Genomic DNA, 18,228 nt, shown 5'->3' with positions numbered 1-18,228 from the left:
CCATCTCTCCTTCTTCACTTTGTGTGTCAGAGTGTTTCTTTGATCCCCAAGCCCATTTTCGCCTGACACCAAAGCCGGGAGCCAATCCCAGCTGCTCCCACAGCTGACCCTGAGTCGCTGAGTCCCAGGCGGGGCTGAAACTCCAGACCTGCCTGAGAAGACACAGAAACAAGCCCCAAACCAGACATGGCCCCGCCGGCTGGACTCGCCAGGATTTCAGTGCAAAAGGGGAGGAAAGCTCTCATTAAGTTACCTGCACCGATAATATCATATTCCAGCAAGTTAAAACATCATCGATTGGAACACATAGTGCTATTTTATATATCAATAAAAAAAATGCTGGTAAATTATAACATACTATCTGTCAACTGTAAGATGCTTTCAATTCCAGAGTAGTTCTAAAGTAAAAATAATAATGTGTCTTGGAATCAGTGACAAGGTATACAAGCATGAAATGACATTACTTAAGAAAAATGACCAAATATTTTTAAAAAAGACATATTGCAAAGTGTGGTAACCCGCTGAGGTCAGCTGCAATCAGCTCTTCCATTGAGTTCGTAATCCATTTGCTCACGCCCCAGACATGGGAGCAGGGTGGAGAGGTGAGGGGCCTTAATGTTCTCCCCCAAATTCCTGTCACTCCGGAGCACTTCTGTCTCTGCGCTTTCTGTCCGCCTGCTTTTCTTCCCATGTGCATCACATGTCCCACAGCTTGTCCCAAACTGACCAAGGCCTCCTTCCCTCCATATTTAAAAATATTTCTTGCATTTAATTTTTATGTGTACCCAATTTTACTGGGGTTTGGGGGCAGCACAAGTAGTTAATATCGCACACTTAAAAGTCTTCCACCCCTTAACACAAGGAGTTTCCTTCCGGGTGTTATTTCCTCTTAAATCCCCCACCTGGTCCTTTAGGTTGCTCTTCAGTTCCTCCTCCCATCAGCTCTGTTCTCATCTACCCTCGATTTTCTCCTCCGTTACCCAGAAGAGGTTAGCTCTCTCTTTGACTTCTTGTCGGCATCAGGGACCCTCCTTCTCTTTTTCTAACCTAAAGCAGCTTATCAATATATGCACCCCAGAAAGAAATGGTGATACCCCCCTTAGGAAGCAAACGCAGGTGCCTCTCCTTATTTCTTGCTGGTTTGTTCTGATGTCGTTGTTTGGGATGATAAAGAGTAAAATGCCCCAAATCATGGTGATTCAGTTTGGTGAATTTTGACAATTGTACACTCATCACCACAGCCTCAAACAAAAGGTAGAGTCATTCATCACCCCGAAAGTTCCTTATGGCCCTTTCTAGTTAACCTTTTGAGTGCCAACGTCGCTGTGAGTGATGCTGACAAATTTTTCCAAAAGTTCCAGCGTCGCTCCCAGTGACTCTATTTTCAATGGCTATAAATGTAAATAACAATGGAATAACTTGCATCTTATGTTTTGTTCTCTTTTTTTGTACCTCAGGTTATATATTGATATAATTTTTTCTCATGTTGATCCAAATTGTGAATTATGCATGGCACTCAAAGGGCTAATTCACAGCTCTCCTCACAGGCACCCTGATTTCTATCACCATAGACCCATTTCCTCCAAGACTGAACTTCAGCTCTGTGGAATCAGTCTGTGCTCTTTTGTGTCAGAATCTTTTCATTAACATGCTTTTGAGATTCATCCAATCATTGCGTGTGCCGGTAGTTCATTCATTTTCATTGCTGAGTAGGATTCCATTCCGTCAATATAGCGCTATTTGTTTCTCTGTTCTGTTGATGAACATTTGGGTTTGTTTTCATGTGTAGCTATTGTAAATAAGGCAGCTAAATGTCCTATGAGGTACAAGTCCTTTGGTGGGTATGTGATTTTCTGCTATGCTTTTTATTTATTTATTTATTTTTATTTTTTTGGATTTTCAATTACAGTTGTCCCATTTTCCCCCATTTCTCTCCCTTTATTTTTTTCTGTTATGCTTTTTAAATGTGCAATATTTTTTTCTTTACTGCCCCCAAATAAGTAAATTTCCTTAAGCAATCCTCAAAATCTACAGTCATACCACATATAGTTTCCTGGGACAAGGTAATGAAGGCATGAATTCAGCATGAATACTGTCCCAGAGATCTTCATGACTATCTCAACCTGTGATATTTGTTTATGAGACTATTTTCCAGAGGCTCTGCGTTTCCCCTGAATAATATTTCTGTCATTTCAGCCTTCCTGACAGGCATTTCTATCCAGATCCTCATGATCTGAATTCTTGCTATCTAAACTCAGGGATTCAGATACTACTTTTCGAGATGGTCTGACATCTCTCAATACCTCAACTCTCATTCTTGTCTATCCGAGACCCCAAAACAGTCTCATCTGGATGCAGTGTTTCACAACCTTCAATTTAAAATTGCCAGACCTCAGGGGAACTTTCCAACGACAGAATGCCTGAGCTGTTGTTTCCGATCGTGCTTATTCAACGCCACCCATCACCTCCCGGAGCTGAAGCCTAGCAACGCCATCACTGGGAAGCTTCATTTTCAAACTGCACAAGGTTGAGTAAGTAGTTTTGCTTTTCTGACCGTTGCTTTCTCTATTTGAGCAATAGAATTGTAACTTGCGTTGTAGAGTTATGAAGAATACATGTGATGGATTGCAGTATTCCCTCACTTATCATGGGTATTATGGTCTAGACCTCTCTGCACTCCCCGCGATAGGTGAAAGTCCACGAAGTAGGAACCTTACATTTATTTTAGTATTTATATATATTTTAAGGCTTTATAAACCCTTCCCACACAATTATAAACCATTCCCACTCCCTTATTAACCGTTTCCACACTTTTATAAACACTACTTATGTTCTTAAACATATTCTGCACTCTTAAACCTACATAACTTTAACAACATACGTATACAGTACTGCAAAATCCTGTGATATAGTGAAAAATCCGTGATAAATAATTAAATGTAATATTTTTAAAAATCCCGCAATACAGTGAGGCCGCGATAAGTGAACCATGATATAGAGAAGGACCACTGTATATGGTAAAGCTCAGGAGGACTCAGGACTCTGGGTGGGCCTCGTGGTGGTTTCCTATTTGCCCCTGTAGGTCCCCTCTCCCCCCTCCCCGATACGTCACCACATTCCCAGGACTCGACCTCTCCAGACTGTATCACCCAAGCTACTTCCCGTGACCTCCGACGGCTGGTTGGTTTCAGCCAACGGGAGGCACCGGTAGGGATGGGAGGCGGGGAGGAAGCAGAAGTTTGGGTTCCCATTCCTCGGAGTCCTCCCTCGCCCTCCACACTAGCTGTGGTTTCCCAGTGGCCCTGTGTTCCCCACCCGGCTCCTGGCAGGTGACTCCTCTCCCATGGCGCTGGCTCTGGCTGGACCCCTTCTGGTGTGAAAGCAGAAGGGCTTCCTGCTACATTTAGTCCCTGAGAGGCTCCCATTCTTGGTGGGTTTCTTTAGCTCTACTCATACCTTTGTACATAGTCCCTTTGTTAAAAATCCCTTGAGCGACTCCTCTAAGTGTGCCATCTGTTTTCTGCCCTGCCAGGGCCCTTCCCCAGGCCTGCAGGAGGTGCCATTGCTCCCCGATGTGCTTGCCAGCTTAAGAGGCTGGGTCTTGGTGCAGCAGCAGCATCTTAGCCAGAAGAATCCTCCCTTGGAACCTGGCTCTATGCAGGCTTAAACGGTTTGTTTACGTGCTGCAAATAAAGAGGACATCGTTCTTGAGAAGGGATTTCTTTTCTTACTTTTGGCTAAACATTCTTGCCCACCCACCCCTTCTGACACACACACACACACACACAAACGTGCATGCGCGCACACGCACACACCCCAAAAAATAAAATAAAAAGAAGAAGAAGACCCTCTGGCTTGTATTTATGAGGGAGTTAAGCATGCAGTTCACCTTTCAAAGCTCTTCACATGGAAAGGAAACTGGCCTTGACATTTACACAGTCCAGGAGAATTCCAAATAGAATTTGGACAGATTGGGAAGTTACCATCTTGGAGTGTGTGTGGAAAACAATCCTGGTGGGAAGACGTGGTGACATATATGAGACAATCCATAGATGTTAGGAATGTGCCTCTCTGCATGTGCCTCTCGGCTCCGCAGTCCAATGGGATTGCCAAAAATATGCATATGTTCTTGATGATATCACATGAGAAGGCCATCCAATTAAAGCACTCCACAATAAATGCAAGGAGGATAATTCCCGAGTATATTTATGATTGCTTAATGTCAACAAAAGGGTCTTTTAAACACAGCACATTCCTTACCCTGTACTCCCAGATCATGCTAAACACATCCAAATGCACAAACTATAAAAGAAGGAAGACGCAGGGCCCGCACCAGGCTCTTGGGTTTCTGCATCTGGCTAGCGTCCACTGGGAGAAATGTAAGTCAGAGTTTACCACATGGATTACAAATGTGCTGAATTGCAAGAATGATTATTAAATGAAAATATCCATAGCACCTGCAGCTTGTCCCGGAAAATTCCCCCAGGGTATTGTGGGTGCTTTTTACATTTTTTTTTTTTTTTGAGGAAAAAAAGTAAGACAGGGTGAGATGCAAATGGCAACTCCAGCTGCTTATAGTAGCGACTCCATTAATGTTCCTGAAGGGTTTACAGAGTCAATTCAATCAATCTGAGCTACTTCCACTCCCAGCATGAGTGGGGCGAGGGAGGGGCTGGGGCATATCATTAGCTTATTTCCTTTGAGGTTCCAATGATCAAGAAAAGGAAAATAATAGGAATGTAAATAAATGGCAAGTGCTTTCAAAAACAAAGCACATCAGTGCCGGGGAAGCCTGGAGCTGGCCCTGCCGCTCTGGCCCGGCGGTAGTGTTTATTCTGCTGTAAGGTCAGGGCTTCTGCTGGAAACAGAAACTGAGCGGCTATGCGGACTTTGTTGATTTAATACATGATTGTGTAGAGAGAGAGAACATTCTGCACATATGTAATATTTGGCCATGTTTCAATTAGCTTCTGTGTGTGTTTGTGTATGTGTGTGCACATGCACCTGGAAACAACTGCAAAAAAATAAAGTTAGGAGAAGTTCAAGGAAGTGCTTCGTTTTTGGAATTTGACATTGGAATGCCTCGACTCAGTGACCACCCAACCCATGCAAGGACCTGGGCAAGTTGGTTGACCTTTCTGAGCCTTCATTCCGTCACGTAGGAAATAGAGATGATGGTTCAATTTCTACCCATGTCACAGGTAGATATAAGGATCAAATGAGAGAATTTGTGTGAAATACGGTAAATTGCTACGTGAATATTGGTTGTTATTAATACAAAGAATTGCCTGCTGCTAAACTCACACACATACATCTAACTCTGTCAAATGTTCATGAACATGCCTCGTGCGTGTCTGAAAATTGGACTCTGACCAGAACACTTTCCATTCAAGTGGCCCCTTTTTGGTTATCTATTAGTAAAAAGAAGGCATCCATTGAAGTCTCTTTCTAGGGTTGGGGGATCAAAAGTAAATTAATATTATATGTGCTTGTAACTTTTATTAATGGCGTTTTCACAGTGTGAATATGATAGGTAGCTCAAAAGGGTTTTAAAATATAGGTGTTTGCACCCTTTCCCCACCCCCACCCCCTTCCCACCTGCTGCCAGCAAGTGCAGACTTCTAAAGGAGAGTTCTGGGGTGTTCTCTGGGCCCTGGGGTTTGGGGTGCTGATCTGGGTAAGTGGTGAAAGGAGAATGGAAGTGAGGCTTATGAAGGCTGAATGACTTCCCTTCTAGGAGGGCCAGAGGAAAAGCAGGGCTCTAGAGATGCTGGGATAAAGCCGAAAAAGGTGAGAGCCACTGAGCCATGGGGTTTTGGATCATTCTAGGCAGTTCTGAGATAGTGAGAAAAGAGATTTGGTTAAGACTTCCTTGCTGTCTTTGACATCAGTCTTAGCAATATCACTTTGGATATATCTCCTCGGGTGAGGGAAATCAAAGAGATAATAAACAAAAGGGACCACATCAAACTAAGAAGCTTTTGCACAGTGAGGAAGCCATCAACCAAATGAAAATACAACCTACTGAACTGGGAAAGACATTAGCCGATAACACATTTAATAATGGGTTAATATCTAAAATGTATAAGGAACTCATACAACTTAACACCAAGACACAAACAAAAACAATTCACTTAAAAATGGGTAAAGGATATGAATAGATGTACCTCCAAGGAAGACATACAAATGGCCAGCAGATATTCAAAAAGAAGCTCAACATCACTAATTGTTCGTGAAATGCACATCAAAACTGCCATGAGCTATGACTTCACACCTGCCAGAATAACTATCATCAAAAATACCAACAAATAACAAGCGTTGATGGAGGCGCAGAAAAAAAGAACCCCCTCTGCACTGTTGGTAGGATTGCAGATTGATGCAGCCACCATGGAAAACCGTATGGCAGTACTGTTTTTGATTCCTCAAAAAGATTAAAAATAGAGCTGCCATTCAATCCAGCAATTCCACTTCTGAGTACTTAACCAAAGGAAACAAAGACACTAATTCAAAAAGATATGTGCACTCCTATGTTGACTGCATCATTGCTTACAGCAGCAAAGATATGGAAGCAACGTAGGTGTCCATCAATAGATGAATGGATATATATTCGATGGATATTACTCAGCCATAAAAAAAGAATGAAATCTTGCTATTTGCAATAATGTCATTGGGCTTAGAGAGTATTTTGCTAAGTGAAATAAGTCAGACAGAGAAAGACAAATATGGTTTGATGTCACTTATATATGAAATCTAAAAAAAGCCAAAAATGAATAATCAAAACAAAACAACAATAAGACCCCTAAATATAAGAGAACAAGGTGATGGTTGCTACCTGAGAGGTGGGGAGGGTAGGTGGAAAAGAGAAGAAAATAATTCACTCTAAAGAGAGAGAGAGAACTGGTGGCAGGTGCACGTGGAGCTCGAAGGAGAGGACAAATCCCAAATTTCTGGAATGCCTTCCGTAACCCACGTGAAGGAGCAGGTGAGTCAGCTGCCGAGACTTCAGGTAGGAGACTTGAGCTGGCCTTTTTGTTCCCTCCAGAGCTTGCTGTACAACGAAGGGAGTGAGCTGGGTAGATTTTTTTAAAAATTTTTAATGTTTACTCTTTCACTTCCAATCACTTCTTATTTAAATACCATTTTATTTTAAATATCAGATTAATAACAACAACAAAAGGCCCCCATGCTATGATGAATGAAATTGTGGCAAGATAATGGTTTAAAGCAACATTTGAAGATTTTTTCCTATATGGTGCACCATCCCCCTTTTGTCATGTTCTCAGACTTCAAAAGGCAGGGGTTTTTCATTTTATTTTTTGCAATTTTTCTTGAATACCAGTCTTAGACATCTTCAGATTTGAATTGTATGTTGAGCTGGAACACTAGGCAGCTCAGCTTTCTCTGGGTCCCATGAAGTTAATGAAGAGTGACCATCAGAAGAATCTTAACTTATATTTTGATGTTGACTAGATACCAAGTTATATTTTCAGTTAGGAAAAGATTTTGGTATATTTTGCTAAGGAATATGTGATATAAGGTAGGAAAAAAAATGCCCATGATGCCCATGAATCTATCTGTATCTCTATAGCAAAATGCAGAATGGCAGAAGGCTGAGCAAAAGCCCAAAGCAGGGCCTGCGAAGAAGTATAACAGCACAGCGCAGCCCCTCTGCACGAGGACTCAGACCCTTTTCCTGTTGACCTGCATCTTTAACTGCCTGCAGCGAGCCCTGGACTCACAGCCCCTTCCAACTGGGGGAGACTGTTAGGGTCATCGACTCATATGCTCCTTGTTGAAAACAGAGAACACTAGGCCCCAAAGGGCTTTGAAAGACCAATCCCAGCTCCAGTAACTGGAGAGGACCATTGGACCCCACAGTTCAGTCTTCTTGGGACCGCATCAAGCTCCCCTACAAAGTGTCCTCACAAAGACCTGCAAGCACAGGGTTCATCTCTGGGGTGCCCAGGAGAGGCGAGTGATGGAGAGGAAGGAGTGCTGCCACACACTGGAGCCTGTGGTCTCCCTGTCCCCCCGCCCCAGGGTGTCAGGCAGCAAGGTGCTTTCCAGATACAGAGTGGGGCCTCCTGCTGGGAGGGCTTCCTCCGCTTGTGAATCCATCTCTAGGAATGGGCATTCCTGTCTGTCCTGCACAGGGCTGCACAGTTAGGCCAACGGTCTTCTTGGTCCTTAAACTGAATGAGTGTGATCTCACACCTGTAACATTCACCTCTACCCAATACGCACCCTCACCTTAGAAAGGCAGTAGGTTTAAGGCTCTTTAAGGCCTGCATGTGATGACGCATAGGGTTCCATTTTTCTTTTTTCCAATAACAGATTGACAAAGACCTGAGGTGACAAGAGTGTAATGTTGCTAGAAAACTGTGGTGTGAAATTCCTAGACTGTATGAAATCTCTTTCAAGTCTTCGTTTGACTCCTAAAAATTTGTATTCCAGGTCTAATGAGGGGAGCTTCACTTACGGGATTTAAAAGAAAAAGGAAAAACATATTATGTTTCCAAACTCTAATCAAATGGAAAACATTATATAAACCTGTAGCTCCCATTTTAGTTCCTCTGCTTTAAATTGCAGTCTCTGAGGTGTGTGCAAACCAAATGAGAACAGTGGGAAGAAAAATGCACGGCTCTGTTCAAATTCTGAGTGTTTGAATATTGACAGGAATTAGAGATTGATAGGGTCACAGGAAATTGTGAAGAAATCATTTTGTATGGTTGCCTCATCTCTTGTACCCCCTCACTGTGATGCATGTCTCTTTAATTATCAAATGTCCTTGGAAACTTCCTCTGGCTTTTAAAGAGGACAGAAAGGCTCTATCTGCCTTTGATGACCCAGGGTAGTGTCCAACAACACTTACAGAAAAATACATTAAGTATTTTCCTTATGTCCAAGCTAATTTCTAAATATAAACCCTGCTTCTGGCTATGACGCAGTAGCTTGTGGCTGACTTAATCTCCTGCCAAGAACAACTAGAAACTAGATTTTAAAAAGCGTTCAAGGGCATGAGGGAGCTACAGACAGAACAGGGACTTGAGGAGCTCAATCCTGGAAAGAAAAGAAGTTCAATAAAGTGAGCACCCTGATGTTTTACTCCGAGCATTTGGAAATTTTTATGTGTAAGAAGTTAAGAAGCCACTCAGAGAACCCTTTGTAATGGGCAGAGAAGCGGTGGATCTGTAGAAGATATTAAGGACTAGAGGGCAAAGTAAAAGAAGAAAGTGACAATGCAGGATTGCATTTGAACATCAAGAAGACAAAAACCATGACTATGGAAGAAACACACAACTTTAACATAGACTGTGAAGACGTTGAAATTGTTCAAGATTTTACGTACCTGGGTTTAGTCATTAATTCAAATGCAGCCTTTGGCAGGAAATCAAGAGAAGGCTGAGGTCCAGAATGGCAGCAATGGAAGAATGAGGAAGGATTATCAAGTGCAAAGATGAATCATTAGAAACCAAGGCTCTGATCACCCACACCTTCGTATTCCCAATCACTGTGTATGGATGTGAAAGCCGGACAGTGAAGAAGGCTGATAGGGAGAAGAAATGGATTCCTTCAGAACATGGTGTTGGAGGGGAGCTCTGCAGATACAGTTGCCTGCTGAAAAGTGAACTAGTGGGTCCTAGAGGAAAGGAAGCCTGAAAACATCGCTGAAGGCAACAATGACCAAACTGAAGCCACCCTTCTTCAGGCTCCTCATGAGAAGGCAGGGTTCCTTGGCACAGACAATATTCTAGAATAACAGAAGTCGGCAGGAAAAGAGGAAGACCAGATATGAGGTGGATTGACTCCCTGAATCTACAGGAGCTGAGTAGAGCTCTTGAGAACAGGAGATTGCGGACATCACAATTTCATTGGGTCACCAAAACTCAGAGCTGACTCAATGGCACGTAACAACAACAGGACATCAAAGGATTGGAACTGTGGATTTTCAAGGAAGCTAAAATGGGATGGCCAAGGTCCCGAAGAGACTAGAAGGGCAGAGAAGTGAGTCTGACATCTGGCACCATTTTACCTTTTTTCCCCTCTAGACATTTGAAGATTAAGCTGTGTAGGACAAGAGGCTGAGATGCTATACAGAAAACAGTAAAAGCAGAGCAGATTATGCAATGCCAAGAAATTTAAAAAATGGAGTTTAGAACTTGGAAAACAGGAGGGACCACTGCAGACACCTTGGGCTCTCAGTTTGGATCGCTGGAGGGTTATACTCTATGAGTAGAAGCCAATGAAAAGTTGACCAAGCCTTTCAATGATGTAACCCAATCTCAAGTCAGTTCAGTCTCTGAAGAGAGATCGTCTGTCCCCTCTTGACTTCCAAAAGAGAGGTTGCATTCTCTCTGAAAGAAGATGGTATCATCCAAAGCATTACAGTTTCTATGCACAGTTATCTGACATTCAATAAAAAATGATCAAGCATGTTGAGAAATAGAATAAGTAAGTAAACAGACAGGAGAAACAGGTAGGTGACCAAGATAGTAGAATTGTTAGATATGGATTAAAAATAATTGTGATTATTATCTTCAAGAACATAGATGGCAATATGGAGAATTTCATCATAGAACTGGAGTCTATATAAAATAATCAAATGGAAATTTTAGAACTGAAAAACTAATACCTGATAGTAAAAAATTAATAGATACATTTAATAGCAGATTAGACAATGCTGAAAAGAGCTCATTAAGCTTGAAGATAGGTTATTAAAAAAATATTTAGATTGAAGCATGGAGACAAAAATAGATAAGAATTATAAAAATGTATAGAGATCCAGACATAGTGAAAAGTGTAATTCAGGGTTTTTACATCTCTGCACTGTTGACATGTTGTGTCAAAAAAAATTTTTGTGGGGGTATGTTTGCCCTGAGGCAAATGAATAAGTCATCCCCAGTTGAAAGTCACTAGTCAGTCTAATGTAAGTATCATGTTAGAAAAGTAGTAGGGCAGGAGCAATACTTGAAGACAAATGGATACTGATTCAAGAATCACTATAAATCCAACACCTAAGCACATCAAAATAAAACTACCAAAAAAAAAAAAAACCAAACAAACAAAAATAAAGAGGAAGCCATAAAAGTGGCCAGGGAAAAAGAGATACATTACTTTTGAAAGAGTAACTTTAAGACAAATAGCTCATTTCTCAACAGAAGTAGAGGAAACTACATGACAATAGAATGATATCATTCAAGAGCTGAAAAAAAAAAAAGTGCCAACTAAATATTCTATAGCCAGCAAAAATGTCATTCAGAAATGAAGAGGAAACAAAGGCATTCTTGGCAAAAGCTGAGCGACCTCATTCCCAGCAGGAAATGACCCACATGAAATACTAAAGGAAGAACAATGGAAAGGTGAAACATAATTTGAGTATTGACTCTAAAAAACAGTAACAAGGATGTCTATGGGTTTAAAAATATGTAGATATGGTAACAATAACACCAGATAGAAGGGGTTGTGTAAAAGAGACCTAACATAATAGTCCTGAAACAGCTCTTGCAAGATTGACTACATACACACGAGGGAACTTGAATTTGGGAAGTTCCCCACCATTCCCTGAACTGAGAAGAGTGGCTCTGTGTGCAAACAATATGATAGATTCATGTGGATGCCTGCTTTCCTCCTGGAAGTCTGGAATGCTGTCATGTGTTGGACAGAGGTTGTCTCTATGACCAGTGCTCAGTCAACATCCTGGGTGTTGAGTCTCTGACCCTTCCTGGCAGACAAGCATTTGACACATGCTGTCACAACTTGCTGCTGCAGGAATTCCGCATGTGCTGTGTGATTCCACCAGGAGAGAAGTCTTGAAGTTGGAGCCTGGTTCCTTCCAAACTCTGCCACATGTGCCTTTTCCCTTTGTTGATGGTTTTTTTTTTTTGTTTGTTTTGTGTATCTTTCCACTCAAATCAATCAAAGATATAAGTATAACTGTATGCTGAGTCCTGTGTGCTCCATGGACAAGCAGCATCCGCATCAGCTGGGAACCTGATAGAAATGCAATTCCTTGGACCCTCTTCCCAGACCTGCTGAAATAGAAACTCTGGGGGCTCAGTAATCCATCCAAACTAGCCCTCCCAGGGACTTGGGTATGCTAGAGCCAAGGACCACTGTTCTGCACCTGGCCTGAGGCAGTCTCCTCCTGCCTGAGGTGCTCCACTGGCTTCTCTCTCCTTATTCAATGTCTGAGGCTCACCTGCCAGTCTGCTTTCTCTGGGAAATCATTCTACCCTTTCCAAGGCCAGAGCAAGTCTGTGCTGTCTTGCTGAAACGTCAGCGCACCTGAGCTAATTCATATCCAATTTTAACTTGTTCTCTAAATGGTTTCATGTGTGTACAACTCTGAGCTTGACTCCTCAAGGGTAGAACTGTTGCAAGCTTCCTTCCACCCCTGTAGTCAGTACACAGATTATATTTTCTATACTGGAGTGATATCACACAAAACTCTTTTGTCTTTGCATGGAAAATAGTGATAATCGTTTTTAAGGTGAGGCATGACGTCCCAGGATACCTTTTTGTCTTCCTCCTGCCTGACACGAGGACCTCTCAGGTCCAGGTGAATGGACTTGTGAAGCTTCTCTCGCATCCCTTAAAAACTTCCTCCTTCACTGGCAAACGTGCCAGGGAAGCCAGACTCCTTTCTCCTCTTACAACCCCAGGCTGCTGTTGGAGCCTCAGAAGTGCTGTTGAATTTTTTAAGAGAGCCTCTGAGAAAAGAAGATAAGGCTTAAAAGTCCTCAACAATTTGCCTGCTCCCTTTAAGACTTTAAGAAACGCTTTAGGTACGTTAAAATGTTTTCCTTTAATTTTTGTTTTACGATAAGGCTAATTAAAACAACACCTGTTTGGAATGATCTAGTTGGTGCTGGGTCAACATTTCCATTGGTTTATAATCCAGCTGTGAAAACTCAATTTGGAGTAAAACTTGGGTGTATAATATCCAAACCCAGGGGGATTCAAAAGAAACACTAATATACCAGCGTGCATATTAGGGGGCAAGACAAATAGAAGCAAAGTGGTTTCAGGTGCACTTGCGTGGTGTGCAAACAGTTTTACGACCGTGGTTTGTAGGCCTTCAGCTCCTCATGGAGGGAGGATGCCTGTGGGTATTTAAAAGGCATGAAAACAGGCCAGTTAGTCTATGTAAAACGCTAGCTACTGTGCACACTTGGTGATGAGGCTTCTCATCGGAGGGGTCTCATGACACGAAATGACTACTCACATGCTCCTCTGGATTTAAGATGCCCTGGAGGCATCCTGATGTGACAGGTGACATTATTATGTCTTAAAGACCAATGGGCTGCTTCTGTCACCCCTCTTCTGTTGGGAGGCTGAAGCAAAGATTTATTGGCATGTCATGTAAAGAAACTGGAACTTGTGTTCGGGCTGGAAATAACACTGCGCACTAGAACTTGCCCTACAGTGGTTCTCAAACACTTTTTAATACCTACAGAGAGACCAATAAATAAAGCAGATAAAAGCAGAGCTGCGCAGATTGAATTAGGGGGAACCCTAGAGCCCCCAGCTGCTTAGCTCAAGGATACTCCGAAGTCTGCCAGAGGCTTGGTGGACTTTATAAGGCTATATGGGCAGCAACAGCTACTGTCCTACCCATGATGTGAGCAGGTCGCCCAGCTCTGAGCTTTATTTTGACACGTCCTTTGGAGCATTTGGCCAGATGAGATAGAGTCAGGCAACCCTAAGGCTCCAAAGAACTGGTGAAGATGAGGGTTCTGCCTTCAGCTGACCCCATGAAGTTTTGTGTGTGGGACCTTGTAAGTCACTGAACCCCAGGACTTTTCCCTAGAAAATGGGGATGGGAATGCTTGGTAAGTTACTGTGGATCTTTTTCACTTATTTGTTTGTTTTAGGGCATGGGGAATCAAATAAAATGCATTTTAGATAATTTTTGCTATTTAACGAAAATGATTGGGGAAGTCTTAACATAAAATAGAATGCGAGCCACTATATCAGAAGTATAAGTCACAGTGGAGAGGGACAGACATTCTTCTCGGAACCACTCACAGAAATTGGATGTATCACATATGGAGATTCTTCCAACCCTATGAGTATCTTTTCATCTTCAATTCTCCATTCTCTCCTCATCTTTCTCACATCCCTGACATACATATTACCCATGTCTCACTCATACCTCCTGTCATTCCGAAAAAAATATCTGCTTCATCTAAAGCAGTGGTTCTCAACCTTCCTAATGCTGCAACCCTTTCATACAGTTCCTCATGTTGTGGTGACCCCCAACCATAAAATTATTTCCGTTGCTACTTCATAACTGTAATTTTGCTACTGTTATGAATCGTAATATAAATATTTGATATGCAGGATGTATTTTCATTGTTGTAAGTTGAACACAATTAAAACATAGTGATTAATCACAAAAACAATATGTAATTATATATGTGTTTTCCAATGATCTTAGGTGACCCCTGTGAAAGGGTCGTTCGACCCCCAAAGGGGTCGCGACCCACAGGTTGAGAACCGCTGATCTAAAGTAACCATACATCATTCTGGGTGGGAAAGATGTTAGAGATTATGCCATCTGCCTTCACCTTTTACAGCTGAAGATTCCAAGTTCAGAACCCAGGTACCTGCATTTCCAGGCCAGGCTCTTTTGAGTAATGGTGGCAATGTCCACCATGGCAATGGTTGAAGATGTTGCCACCATGACATTGGCCATGTCCCTGGGTGTCTCTTTCTCTTTCTCTCTGGGATTATGGAGTGTGTTGGAGGATCTCACAGTCTGAGATTCTACCAGGGAGGAACTGGCTCTTTCTTAAAGAATGTGTAGCAGGCAGCAAGCAAGGGTCCTATGCCAACCATCTCATCTCAGGCACATGATGCTTCTCCATCCTCCACCTGACATCAAACCCTTCCAGCAAAGGTGTCAATTATTAAAGACAACTCATGGGGATTTTGCTTAACTATAGATAAAAATTTGTGTCAAAGTTCTGAATTTCTGATGGTTAGAGTTTTAAGTATCAGCAGATATAACACTGGGGGCCAGAAGTACATCCCTCATGCCTCTAATTTCACTGTGCCATAGTCTTCTCTGCCTGCAAGGAAGTCTGACCAGGTATTTTCTTTACTCCTTGTTCACCTCCATGGCATGTTATTTCCTTGCAATAGTGACCTGTAATGGTAAGAGGGAAGGGAAGAAGACTGGGAGGTGTGCAAGGCAGCACTGGATCCAAACTTTCTAAGACAGTTTCAGTTTCAATTCCAAAAGGATATTAGAATCCATTGAAGTAATGTAGAAATAATAATATCTTAGTACCAACTACATTCCCTTGGCAATGAGGATTAGCAAAAATATTATTTATTAGCTCATGTACCCTGCATTTTTGCATTTAAGAAAAATGTGGTTCACTTAGATAGGCAGAGAGTGGGAGACCCACAGATGGTTGTGGAATATTTTGTGCTTTGGAGGTTATGAAACCAGGAAGAATTCAGGAGAGGAGGTGAGGACAATGAATGGCTTTTGTTTGCAGTCTGACAACCCCGCGATGGCTGGAGAACACTGGCGGCCCAAAGAGCTATCTGTCATGTGAACTCAACATCGCGCTAACCCCACTTGATAGGATGGAGCTGAAGGCAATTGGGGGCTGCGTGGAGTGTCTCTTGAGAGGCTAGGACCCCCTTCTTTCCAGTGGGCTTCCCCACATTTATCTCACACTGCTCACGAAGCTGGAATTTGACCTGTGCAGCCCTAATTCCTTTTCCATGTGACTCTTTTGAGATATGGCTTCCCACATAATTCTCCCCAAACCAGTCATACTGTGCTATGACTGTAACAGAGAAGTTCCAGAAATGAAATCAAGTCATAGCCACTTAATAACGTAGCTGGTGGGTTGCACCGAATCAGTTATGATCAGTCCAACCCCTTCATTTTATTAATGCCCAAATCAGGAGGTGACAGGAGAGAGACAGACATTTGGAAGTCAGAACTTCCATTTGGAAGTTGGGATAGTTGACCCTGGTGCCCATAGTAAGTTAGTGACAGAACTGAACCCGAAATCCAGATTCCCTGCTTTTCCTTTCCTGAGATGGCGCCCTGAAATCAGAGTCATGGGGGAAAGAGAGAAGTCTTGTCCAAATGCATATTCCTCGGGACTTTCTGTGAAAAGATGCCAGGAATCAGGCTTTTTATGAGCCATCTCTTCAGGATGAGCTCTGAGCTTTCAAGCCAAAGCCAAGGTTTCTCGGCCCAAGGGTTAAGGAGCCATTGAAAGGCAAACAGGTCCATGTGCTACACTGAGCCTCAACTCTGTATTCCTACTCAACACACTAGAGTCTGGCAATGGGATGGAGAGAGTTTTCAGGGAGTCCTGTTTTCTTTGCTGCATGTCTGTATACACCAGGAGTCAGGAATGAGGGTGGGGCTCCAGCTGGAAGAAAAGTAAGTCATTTAGGAGTAGTTCATCTGACAAAATGTTGTCCATCATCGCGTGTGACTGAATTTAAGAGATATCTAATAGGTAAAAATGCTAGACATGGTAATCACGTGAGTTGAGGAAAGGGTGAAGCACAGTATGAGTCCCAGGTCAGGCACTGAGCTGTTTTGCCTGCAACCTTGAATGGCACATAGGAAATAACAAATGAACAAATAAAGCCCCATATGATCGAGTGCTCTATTGTATGCTCCAAACGCCACAGGTTGTAGTTTTCATATAAAGGAGATAATAATGAAGATTATAGGCTGACTTGGGAAGGTCTTTCTTATCTTGAAAATAAAACAAGAGAAGGAGCTTAATTTCCACTCTCCATCCCCCACGTCACACCTGAGTGTGGGCTAGACTTAGTCACTTCCAAAGAACAGAGTTATGGAAAAGTAGACGCTTCCTAGAACAGACGCCTGGCAGACACTGCCTTGACCAAGTGATCAAAGTTAGTATCATCATGGTTGCACCTCTTGATGTAAAGCGATGGGGGTGGGGCAGGTACTTCTGTAGTATTACTTCCCCACTCTCACCATGAGAAAAGCTTAGATTGGGAGACTTTCTGCAGGCTATTTGGTCAGTACTCCTCGAGATTGTCAAAGTCATGACAAAGAATGGAAGACTGACCGGAAGATATTGGGGATAAGTGATAACTAAATGCAATGTGGAATCCTGGATTGGATCTTGGGGCTGAAAAGGGGTATTAGTGGAAGAGCTGATGATGTTCAGGTAAATTCTAGAAGTTAGTAGTGATATACCAGTTGATTTCTGAGTTTTAATAAATGTGTCATGGTAATGTCAGATGTTAACAATGTGGGGAACTTGGCTGTGTTTGCAATTTCTCTGTAAATCTAAAATTATCCCCACATGAAAAGGTAATTAAAAATAATACAACCCACCAACCAACCAACCAATAACCTCCTTTGGCCCTATCTCTCTCCTTTATACTGAGCCTCCTGAAATACACTTACTACCCACACTTACTGTCTCTTTTGATTCATCCCAGCCCACTTCTTTCCAGTTTCTGCTCTACAGGACTGACCTGTCTACGGTGTAGGTGACACAGCTGACCCCTCTGTCCCCAAAGCTTGGTCACCCTTTGGTGAGTGAGTACCCAGGATCTCATAGCTGACTCTCCTGTCTGCTCTTCCTACATTTGCTCCCGGATGGTCTCATGTGCCCTCTGTTTTCAGTTTCCACTCACTGTATATACACCAACCTCTATCCTTTTTCCTGCAAATTCTCCTGCCTACTAGGAACTCTCTTTGGAATGTCCCAAAGTCACTCACTCAAAATATCCCCAAACTAAATTCCTTTCTCTTATTTCCCCTCCCTGAAAAGCTCCCTCTATTCCCTGTGTTGGTGAACGGCACTGTCATTCATACAGTTGGCCAAGCCAGAAACTTGAGCGTTTATTCAGATTGTTCCTTCCCTCACTCCCCATGACCATGTGAAAGAGCCCCCACCTGCCCTGTCCTCTCTGCTCCATTCTGTAGCCTTAGTTCAGGCTTCTTTCGCTTCTCACCTGCCCATCTACTATCCCTTAAATGCATTATCTCCATTTATTTCTGCATCTCTTCAGTCCAGCCTCCACATTTCTGACAAGCATATTTCTGAAAATGAAGTCTCAATATGTGACTCCACTTCTTAAAAAATCCACTGACTTCCTATCCCTTTGAAAATAATATCCAGACTTCTCTTACATGGTACTCAGGAGCCTTCATCAGGGGACTATCTGATGCCTCTTCAGTGCCACCCTCTTCTGCATCTC

The sequence above is a fragment of the Furipterus horrens genome, unplaced genomic scaffold (assembly GCF_987537825.1).
Source record: "Furipterus horrens unplaced genomic scaffold, mFurHor1.1.pri manual_scaffold_6, whole genome shotgun sequence".
Taxonomy (NCBI): Eukaryota; Metazoa; Chordata; class Mammalia; order Chiroptera; family Furipteridae; genus Furipterus; species Furipterus horrens.
The sequence above is the reverse complement of the archived record's forward strand: the minus strand, read 5'-3'. Positions refer to the sequence as shown.